At 50.7% G+C, this 11,601-nt stretch overlaps 1 protein-coding gene across 3 annotated transcripts in view; it reads right to left on the reverse strand.

The window, feature by feature from the left end:
- The window catches only part of CXXC5 (CXXC finger protein 5), a 63,900-nt gene extending 55,144 nt beyond the window's left edge, over positions 1–8,756 (reverse strand). For all 3 annotated transcript variants that reach the window (XM_081917912.1, XM_081917913.1, XM_081917911.1), the window contains exon 1: positions 7,986–8,756. The gene's annotated coding sequence lies outside the window, so the exon portion shown is untranslated. The remainder of the gene's footprint in view (positions 1–7,985) is intronic.
- Between the last annotated feature and the right edge of the window lie 2,845 nt (positions 8,757–11,601).

Here is an 11,601-nt window from a genome sequence, read left to right on the forward strand (position 1 = left end):
AAGACACACCCTTTAAGTAGTACTGCAAAAAAAAACCATCCATATGAACCACCAGTCTTAACTTTGCCACAGACAAAATTCCATGCCTATCATGCTGTCTAAATAAAACTGACTCCTATAAACATCCCTAGAGATACTCTGATGTCATCTGCATTTCCTAACAATCTACTTCAATTTTCCCAACAAAACAGGACTAAATGGCTAAACCTACAAGTAGCATTTTCCGTATCTCAAACTCTGAAAGTTTCTGTGGACTTTTTAAATATAGCATATTTTGCAAAAGAAATTTATTATCCTAAACTTTACACACGGAGATATTACAACCTACAATCCAAATCTCTCTATGTCAACTTTCAGATATTCCACAAACTCCCCCCATTTTCAAACAAGGGAGCCTTGAAAATCCTTTCAAAATGAAAAGGTATCAGTTCCTCTTGTCTATTACACCACAAAAATAATATAGGACATCATCCATACTGTGGCTTGGAAGAACCACAAACCAGCACTTTGTGTCAGAATCTTAAGTGCCCCACGAAGGCTGCAATCCTAAATAAAGTAGGGAGCAAGTCCAGGTGGACACAATGGGGCTTACTTCTCAGCAAACATGGTGAAAAAGATCATCCTGGAGAAGACAAAGCTTTTGGCCACTGAATGGCCTCAGAGATAAAATCCTGATATTTAAGGATTTTTACAGGATTTTATATAATATTTGGAGCCCAGAGATCTTCATACTGAAGACTCTAGGGACTGCACTAAATTCTGATTTTCACTAGGGACTAAAGTTTGCTGTAACTGAGTATTTTTAGGACCACAACAACAACAACAACAATAATAATAAAGAAATACATTACAAAGACCACCCTCGGGTGAACTAGAACAATCCAGAACAGATTACCACAAACCTGAAAAAATCTGCATAAGCCTTGGGTCCTTCAGAATACAGAAAGCAGCTTTCCCAGGTAACTTATTCTGATTTAGGACAGATGACAAAAAGAAAAAATGCATCCATGCTTTTGGTATTTCCACCACTGTTCCCCTGCCATAGCCAAAACAACCCTATCTCTTGACCAAGGCTGAAAGCAGATTCTTGGAAGCAAACATCTCCCGATGCTCCTCAGCTTGCTAATTTCACAAGTCTGCTTGCCAGGCTGCTGCTGCAGCTGGACCAGTCCTGGGGCTTCAGTCATTGTGGGGCTGCAGCAGTTTCTTGCTGGCCAAATTCTGGAATGAGCATCTGCAGGCCCAACTGCACCTGGATCAACAAAGCTTATCGTGCCGAGTGCCAAGCTAGCTTAGCGACCGCTCTAGCGCCACGGCCTCAGCACTAATTCCACATTTCGCAACACTGCATCACTCCTCCTCTGCCACCATTGTTCATGGTTTTGTTTTGTCCAGGTTTATCTCCCATTTTCCTTCGCTGTTCCTCCTCTTCACGACTTCCTGCCCAGCTGTGCTCGCTCTACTCTCTGGACAGTGGGCTGATCTCTTTTTCAAAAATCATAACAATAATAATGTAGGCTATGCAGACAGACAGCTGTGCACCCATATACACAGACACCCATAACTACTGGAGTGTGCAAAAAAACACGGGAGGGGGACAGCTAGGGAAGCCCAAGGTCAGAAACACAGCTGGTGCCACCGCCAGAGCCACGCAAAGCTCAGGGGGTGGGGATGAACAAAGAATTACATCTCAGCTGCTAGGCATCAGTATGCAATCAGATGCATTTTTCTGGGGTGGAAATATAAAACATTGTCACAGGAAAGAAGCCACAGTGCAATGAGGGACATTCACAATGCTTGTTCATGAAGAGGGCTAACATGGGAAAGTTTATCACCAAGAGCAGGACTCCAAATAAGTTGTTGTGTACCTTAGCAGTGCATGTTAGCATGAAGGGAGGGAGCCACAGTTCAATGGTAAAGCGCATGCTATGCATGCAGAGATCACAACATGGCCAGTGAAGAGGACAGCAGGCCTGGAAAAAACCTACTGTCCAAAGCCTTAGGAATCACTTCCAGTTAGATGAGAAGCACTGGAGTAGACAGACAAATGATTTGACCCAGTACATAACTTCCTATGTTCATAAACAACTGGTACATATAAATGGAGTTCAGCCATTGTGTTAAACCATGGCTTATCATAATGGGAATGAGCCACAGTGATCCTCATACTTGTGCGCTCCCTCCTCCTCCTCTGGTGTAGCTGTGAGGAGTAGAGCAGGGACTTAGCTTCCATTTTAATGGCAAGACACACCGTGTCATGTTATCTGTACCTAGACAAACAATGGTTAATCTTAACCATGGTTTGTTTGAAAACAAGCAAACTTCAAACCATTTGTTATGGAAGCTCATTTGTTTCAATGAATCATAGCTGAAGTTTAACCGCAATTCAGTTCTGAAGTAAAGGAGACTGCACTTAATTGAAAAAACAAGCAAACACTTCCAGTCTTCTCCTCATGGCTGCACTGGAAGAGGAGGAGGAAGGGGGAGAGGGGGTGCCCACATAAGACAGAGGCTCACTGTGGCTCATTCCCATCATGATAGTTTGTCTTAATGTCCAAACCAGCTCACTGACAGTCCACCCAAGCAGCAGTAATCTCCAAGTACCAAGGCAGGGGTGTCTTCTTTTTAAATTCATTGGTGGAACACATAAATAAAATATTCTGTATAGTGAAGGTCTTTTCGCTATCAGTACTATTTGCAATCATAAAATGTGTATTTTGGCTCAGTGGAAACAAAACGTTACCATCTGACCGATCCACATTTAGAGACTTCAATTTTGTAATGTGTGCTTTGCATTTACAGCACATCAACAACACTCCCAGACAAGTTCATTCATTCAAAGAGCAGTTTTCATTCACATAACTAGAAGCTACATTTAAGTCATTCTTCCCATTTACTACATTGATTTCATTCATCCAGTACTTTGAACTGTCATTTTCTCATAACGTACAGTGCTAGCTTTAATGTACAGAAGAAGCAGATTGCCTAGAACCTGAAATATATGGAGAGTAGAGTTCAGCCGTAGTTTTCCCTGACAAAAGGATAATAGGCAGGTTTCCCTGCAGTTTTACTTGCAGAATAATAGACCGCTGAGTTAAGCTATCAATCTTCCTAGAATAGAGGTGGGAAAACTTTTTGGCTCCACAGGCCAGATCCTTATCTGGTACCACCAACTCTGAGCCAACTCTGCCAAGTAGGACAGACCACCCATCAATCACACATCATTATGACACCACAGGATTGACTGGTGGGTTCCCACACAGCAGCCAGCTGACTTGGAAAACTTTGAGCAAAATGGCAGGCTATGGCTCTCCCACCCATTCAGCTGGTGGGAAGTAGGGCCAAAACCTCTTTTCCCTAGCCAATGCACACGAAGAAACACACCTTAAGGCTCATGATTGTGCACTGGCAGCCACGTCTCTGCCTGCCCCACACTGAACATCACTTATGACATCAAGTGTGGGGTAAGTGGGCATCGTTCCCTTGAAATTGTCATGAGATCTTATTTAATCCTAAAGAAATTCGATGTCCTATGAGATCAGATTTTGTTCATGTTTCTTAATTTTCATGGAACACCAGCAGTCTTTTATTATTATTGATTATTCTCGTTTAATAAATATCCCTTTAAAAAGTACTTGTAGTGAAGGGCAAGAGGCTACATGTGACCCATATTTATATTTTTATGAAGAGAATTATTTCCTCTAACAGCAGTGTTCTCACATTAAGACAGGGGAAAGCACGTTACTGGGAGATTGCTTCCCATGGACCTGGTGAAGGTTGTTCACCATTCAAAAAACAGGTGCAGATGATTTCTTATGATTCCCTTTCATGTTTGGTAGGTTTTGATAGTTCAAAGAAAAAATTAAAAAATAAGTGTCTAGTGTCTGAAGACTTCTCGAAGCACAAAAGGAAAGAACAGCAGGAATTGCACTTTCAGCTCCAATTTTCTTGGCTTGGGTGACTTTACACAGGCTTTACACAATTATTTTCAGCCATATTTTGCTCCCAAAACAATCCATAAAGCAGGTTTCTGGGAGCAAAAGGTATTCAAGCAGCAGCAAACTGAGGAAACAACAGCTAACTGCTCTCCTTCCATATTTGTAGTTAACTGAGAGATGAATCACTTTGTAGTGGGAAATGATATTTTGTGTGTGCACAAGCAAGTTAGCATATATTGCCATAAATATATGTTGGAAGGGAAATACCATAACTTATTCACATGTACAACTTTCATAACTAATATATTGCATACACGTTTTCTATTTCAGAAATAATATAAGTAATTGTTTCTGCTGGGACATCATCACAACCACTGTAGGAAGGCAGGTCAGCTGTGTGGACTGCTCCAAACAGTAATGCTGTTACCAGGGCTATGGCACCTGTCTGCAAGTCCATCTGGATTTACTCCACCAAGTATCACGCTTGTCTATCAAAACTGCCAGAACACTGGTGTCCCTCAGATCTCTTACCTAAAATCTCTGACAGAATCATTTCAGAACTACTAAATTCCAGAGACTACAGCAGAAGACACCACCGCTCCCAAATCTCCCAAGAGCTGGCAAGCTTGGATATCTGCCGGCCAGCCAGACAAATGATATCATGCTATTCTACTTTGTTTAAAAGGGCAGCCACTGAGTCGTGGCAATGTCACCTTGACTGAGACCAAGAAGCCTAGAGAATTCATCTCATGCCTGTTAAAGGCCAGGCTGCAGCAGCAGGTCATTTCAGACTTCCTCCTGATGCCACAAGACTGAGCAGGAACAACACCTTAAAGAAATCTGATCATAGTAGCCTTTTCTTAGCAACAGGTGTCTAAGAAGATTCACTTTGGCGGAGGAGAGCCCAGACCAGGGGTCAGCAACCTTTTTCAGCCATGGGCCGGTCCACCGTCCCTCAGACCATGTGGTGGACCGGACTATATTGGGGGGGGGGATGAACGAATTCCTATGCCCCACAAATAACCTAGAGATGCATTTTAAATAAAAGCACACATTCTACTCATGTAAAAACACGCTGATTCCTGGACCATCTGCAGGCCGGATTGAGAAGGCAACTGGGCCGCATCCGGCCCACAGGCCTTAGGTTGCCTACCCCTGGCCCAGACCCTCCATCACTGACAGCTGGTTCCCAAACATTCTGAATCTTACAGTTCTTTGCTCCCACAATTAGGCTGATTCCTGGGAACTCCAACCATCACTTGTAAAAGATCTTTGGAGTGGCCTGAGAAAGAAGAGCCTTGAACACATTGGACTTCTGATCACAATCTCTCTTTCTATACAATTTTGTTGGTGGTTATGGTCCATAGTATGAGCCACACTTTAAAGAACTGATCACCTGAGCAAAGGAAAAATGGATTAAGAAGCCAAATAAACCAGAAAAAGTGGGAAAGTTATCTCCAGGGCAGTCTTAAAGGGACTGTGACTGGATAAACTACTATGTCTGGCAAGGATTGAAGATGGCATATTGTCTGTCCCAAAAATTCCATCACACCAAGTGATGAAGAAACAGAGTGAATGCAGATGAATATGGATTCCCAAAGGTTGAGATCACCAGGGACATGCCCTAATATTGTCTCCTTTACTCTCGTAAGAGTGGATAAAGCCATTCAGTTCTGTGGGAGAATATAAGATGCTGCACTGGGGGACACTAGCGATGAGGTCAAAGCATGTCCTCTACTGCTGACACCAGATGGCCTGGTCCTCACTGGTTGCTAGAAGTATCCGTGTGCACAGTATGTAGAGATCTACTGCCCTTTCACCACCCACCAAGTTCCCTCCCCAAAGCCAACCACCACATGCTGTAGTGGTGGCTAATGATTTCGAGGGCTCGGAAAAGAGGATTAGACAAATCCAGAGGCTAAGGCCATCAGTGGCTCTCAGTCATTATGGTTGTGTTCTGCCTCCACTCTTGGAGGCAGAATGTCTCTGAGCACTGGCTGCTGGGAACTGCAAGGGGGGAGAGCACAGCTGCACTCAGGGTCTGCTTGTGGCCCTCCCATGAACATCCACTTGGCCACTGAGAGAACAGGATGCTAGACTAGATGGGCCAGGGGCCGTATCCGGCAGGGCTCTGCCCGTGTTATGAAGGGGCACTTTGCTTGTGTGCAGTATTTGTCACACTCAAATCATGACTACCTACTATTACTTCCTGCCTTCTAAACAGCAGCATGGTTACATTTAAGATGGTTCTGGATTGCCAATGCAGTATCCATCAATGGAAGAAGGTTGTAGTCTACCACCTCTGAGGTTTCTTGGGCACATATTTGGCATTTGCCATCCATCACAGTAAGCAGTGGAACACAAAAACAACCAAATCACATTTCGTGAAACCACAGGTAAAATGGGTCAAGACCCCTCCCCCCATCAAGAAGGCCCTGACTTGGGAGGTGAAAGTGCTCTCCATATCCCCAACTTCACTCACTTCAGACTCTTGCGCTGGTTGAGGGGAAGCGCCAAGCTGCCCCTGGGCAGGCAGTGACACAGATTTCTGTGTCTCATGACCAGGCCCCCAGTGCCATCTTGGAAGGAGTCTCCAGAGAAGGGCTGGGGGAGGGGTGTCAGAGGAGGCTCCCAGGCAGGAAAGGCCCAGGCAGGGGGTGCCCCCCCCACCAGGCACTGGGAAAGGGTTGACCCTGGGGGAGGAGAAAGCCACTTTGCCAGAGAGGCACGGCTTGCCCCAAAGGAGTCCCTCGCAGGCACCAGCACGCACAAACACAACTCTGCGGAATGGCACACGACCAGAAAGTCTGGAAACAGACGGCTAACTCCCAAAGTGGAAAGGGGGAAGTGCCGCCGCCACATGGGCGAAAGGCAACAGGCAGGCAGAAGAGCCGACGCCAGCGGCTCTGCCAGTTTGCAAAATAGTCTCAAAGTGCAGGGAAGCGCCGGGGGTCGCGAGCTCCTCTGCTTTGCAGCCCCAAAGCAGTCCGGAGCCAGGGGGTCGAGCTGAAGCGCAACCCTTTCCCATTGGAAAAAATAACTCCTTTCCCTCGGCCTCCACGTTCTCCGCTGCAGATCAGTGGTGGGGCAGCAATCCCGGCCTCCCCCCCCCCCGCCCCGGCCAGCAGGCGAGGAAGCGCCCCCGGGCTCGCCCCGGCTCGGCGGCCCCTCGCGGGGAAGGCAGCGTCGAGGCGGCTGACAGCCCCGCAGTGGCGCTCCGGGCGGGCCGGGCGCCGCGCTAATCCGCCCAGGGAGAGCCGGCGCGACGTGGAGGGTCAGCCAGACCCAGCCGCCGCCTCCAACGCCTGGCTGGCTGCAGACACCGCGGCTGTAACCTGGGAAACGAAGCACCGATTAGGCGGCCCGGGGGGCGGGGGGGGGCGCAGGGACCGGAGAGGCGGGAGGGAAGGCGGGCGCGCAATAAATCCTGCGCCCCAGAACCTGGCATCTGTCCACCTCCAGATAAGGATGCGGAGAGGCGGGCGCGGGGGGGGGGAGATTGAAGCTCGCCAACAAAACTTTGCTCCGCAGCGCGCGCTCCCCGCGCCCCCCGGAACAGCGCCCGGGACCCCGCAGAGCGGCCGAGGGGGCGCCACTTACGAGAGATGAGAGCCCGCAGCCGGCGGCCTCGTCCGCAAAGACGGCGCTCAGGTCTCTGCCCCGGCTTGGCTCGGGCGGGGGGGGGGACACACCTCCTGCGCCGCCGGCGCTGCCGAGACCCGCGCGCGGCCCCCACCCCAAATCCCCGCTCGCTTTTTGTCTGGAGCCACTGATCTGAGACCGGCGTGGCGGCGGCTGCGGCAGGAGCCGCGGCGGCGGCGGCGGCAACACCTCCCCGGGAGGCAGGCAGGCAGGCAGGCAGGGAGAGCGGGAGGGAGGCGGCGGCGAAGGGGGCCGGGGGCCAGAGGACCCGCGCCGCTCCGCCGGCAGCCCCCGCCGGGAAAGGCCAGCCCTTCCCCGCCGCAAACTTTTCCGCGGTACTTTCCTGCCTCCGCCCCGCATTCGCAGCCAAACAGAGGAGGGGGGGGGCTGGACTCTTGCACCTACCCGAAGCCGAGCGAGCCGGAGCCGAATCAGGAGCAGCGGGAGCCAGGAAAGAGGAGGACGCGGAGCAGCCGCCGCCGCCGCCGCTCCGGGCAGTCCGGGTGTGCGCGTTGCGCGCGCGCTGCCGCCCGCCCGCCCGCCGGATTACAGGTCCCGATCCGGAGCGCGCGCCGCCCCGGTGAGGTGGCGGGTCTTCTCGGCACCTGCCCCGAGGTGGCCCAGCCGCGTCCGCCTGGCGCCTCAGCCGGGGGGGCTGCCCAGCCCGACGCAGAGGGCGGCCGGCATGCAAGGAGAGCAGGTCGGGGGGGGGGCGGGCAAGTTGCGCAAGGCGGGCGGCCGCGGGCGGAGGCAGCCCTCGCTCGCTCGCTCGGAGCCGCTTCTCGGCCAAGCCTCCTCTACAGCCTCGCTCGGCGAGCACCGGCGCGGGCGGACGACCACATTGCAAAGGGCGGCCGCTTGCTCTCGCTGCTGCTGCTGCCGCTGCCGCCGCTCTCGCCGCCGCTTTCCGGGGCTGGAGGCAAAACCCGGACCGGACTTCAGGCGCAGCGCCCTGGCAGCTGGCCCTTCTGCTGCTGCTCGCCGCCGTCCTCCGCTTTTCCTCCAGGTCGCGCTCTTGCCGGCCTGCTCTCGGGGGCTCCCATGGCGGGCTTCCCTCTGCCTCCCCAAGCCCGGCTTAACTCCGCCGGAGACGCTCGCCTCGGCCCCTGGGTCTCCCCCCGGCTCTGCTCGGCGCGGACCAGTCGCAGTGGCCGCGCCGCCAGTCCAGCCCGATCCTGCCCCCTGCTCACCGGTTCGCCTTTGGCCGCGCGCGCGCGCGCTCCTCGCCCGCCCCCTTGGTGGCTCCTCGCCCCCCTCCCGCGCTCGGAGGGCAGGCCAGCAAGCATGTTGTCCAGTGCAGGGGCTTCCCCTTTAAGCACACGCGCACACAGATGCACACACACAAACAAGCCAAAGTAGGATGCAAAACTTTGAAGCGCTGCTAGTTGCAGGAGCGAGCTGAGCCTGCGCCGCGCCTCCCAGTGTGCCCGCTTCTTGATACTTCGAGAATCGTGCAAACGTCCAGCTGCTTGCGGGAAAACTCGACTTCGGCTCCGAGCAGGACGGGGCGCCGCGGGGGAAGCTCGGGGTGTCAACAACCCCCGCCCGAAATGCGGCGCAAGAGCGCGCCGTAGCCACTGACTCTGGTGCATGCAGTGGGGAAAGTAGCTTTGGATAACTGCAGGGCGATCTTTAATACTATATTTATTACACCCACTGGCACAGGTTTAGCTCGTTTTTTTAAAACAAACACGCACAAAAATCCAGAGATGAAAGCCACCGGGGACGCCCCGGGCGAAGACCGAGGGCCAGCTATTTATTGCTGGGACTCCCCTCAGCTGCCATCTTCCCCTGAGATCGGCAAGGTCAGATCCCTGAATCCACCCTGATCTTTCTCGATTCCAAGACGCGAGAGGAAAGCGAGGCGTCGAGCTAGTGGAGAGGGGCCTCCATTTTCTCTTTCCTCCGCGGCGAAGAGTTGCGCCGCGTCCTTCCTGCTGCGCCCGCGAAGCGGGCAAAGCGCAGCTCCTCCCTCGGCGCGGGGAGCGGGCGGGCGGCTGGGCGCTCGGGAACCAGATCGGGGCTCAAAGCAGAGCGCGGAATCCTTCCGTTCAGTACTTGCCCGAGGGCCTGGCCAGGGGAGGAGAGTGGGCAGGATCCAGCCTGAGCCTTGTGCAGAAGTGGGCGAGACATGCCTGGAAGACACTGCTAAGCTCTGGCTGAGGCTCAGAGTGACAGTCACGCAAAAGCCCAAGTTAGGCATTGTTTGCAGGGCGAGAAACTGAAGCGTGTGCTTGCTTTTGACTGGATCTCGCGCAGCAAAATAGTACCAGCTATAAAGTCGTAAGTGTTATAGCCATTTTAAGGGTCTCAATATCCGGTACGATATAGGTATGCAGTGCTATTATTTTTCAGGGGTACTCAATGGTATGCAGGTTTAACAACCTCTTTGTTGTTAAAAAGTGTGGAACTTACTGTAACAACTTCATGGCGAGTTTTCTAGAAACAGCACCTAGTTTTCTAGAAAAAAAGCAATGAAAGCCAGTGGTGTAGTGGTTAAGAGCGATAGTCTCGTAATCTGGTGAACCGGGTTCGCTTCCCCGCTCCTCCACCTGCAGCTGCTGGGTGACCTTTGGCTAGTCACACTTCTCCGAAGTCTCTCAGCCCCACTCACCTCACAGAGTGTTTGTTGTGGGGCAGGAAGGGAAAGGAGAATGTTAGCCGCTTGGAGACTCCTTCGGGTAGTGATAAAGCGGGATATCAAATCTAAACTCTGCTTCTTTATGTATGTATAAATAGGTAAATACTGATTTTTGAATCTAGGTGCTGTACAAAACATTTAAAAAGACAAGATCTGCCAGCAAGTAGATTTACTTTAATGATGTATAATCTAGTTTAGTAGAACGATGGTGGTTATTGGGTGGGCATATCAGGCTGTATGATGGGTGGCTTTGTTGATGAATCCTTCAGGCAACTGCCTGAGAACACCCACCCTCACCTCACAATAGCATATAAAACAATAATCAAGGAAAAGTCAATAAAAACAACATATAGCAGGAGAGGCAATAAGAGCAAACACATTGGCAACAGAAGGATGAGCTGTCAACCATTACCTGAGTGAAAACTGACTGGAATACAATCTAAGAGCAAACAATTGAAGGGCAACTAGTTCCAAATCCTGGGAGCCACCACTGAAAAGGCTCTCTCACTTGGACCCATCTAGCATACTTCAAATAGTGGCAGGCCTTAAAGAAAGGCCTCCCCCAAGGATTTCAACCTGCGGGTGGATTTGTGGTCCCTCTGTTTCCTTGGTCCCAAAGCAACTAGGGCTTTAAAGGTTAAAAACAAAACAAAAACAGCACTTTGAATTAGGCTTGGAAACAAAACAGAGAGCCAACAAAGATGGCATAAAATTAGTGTAAATGTGCTCTTGGATGAACTCTCAACTGTCGCTGCACACCAAGCATATTGCAGTAGTTTCATCTCGATGTGTCACAATGGCCCAGTCTGCCTTGTCTGGGAAGGAGTGCAGCAGCTGGCATACCAACTGAACCTGTCCTCTCCTCCGAACCCAACGATATTTGAAATTATGGCATGGAAGCGAAGCCCCAGAAAAGAACGAAAAGCTCGGCTTGGCATCATTTAACGTAATAATGGGAGAACAACCCTGCTGGATCAAACCGGGGGGAGTTTTGTCCACCTTCCCATTTCCAGTATTTCAAAGTGCACACCTTCTGAACATGGAGGCTTCATTGAGCTATCCCGAGGAGTCCCCAACAGCTATTGACAGGCCTATCCTTCATTAATTAATTTATATATTATTTATTTAAAAGCATCTACAAAGTCCTTAATATTTCAAAAGTCTCTAAAAGTCCTTTAAAAAGCAACCTAAATTTATGTCAAGGGCTTGCATAAGCTAATGTTGTGCAAAGCCCTTTCTCTTGTCTGCTCTGACCCTTCCATCAGCTAAATTCATTGGGTGATCCTGAGTTCTAGCGTTTTGGCTGTTTCACTCAGTCCCACGATCCTTCGGTGCTGTTTGCATTTTAGTCTCCGTCCTCTAGTTTTAGGGTCAAAAGGT

The sequence above is a fragment of the Podarcis melisellensis genome, assembly GCF_964234715.1.
Source record: "Podarcis melisellensis genome assembly, chromosome: 7".
In the NCBI taxonomy this organism is placed as follows: Eukaryota; Metazoa; Chordata; class Lepidosauria; order Squamata; family Lacertidae; genus Podarcis; species Podarcis melisellensis.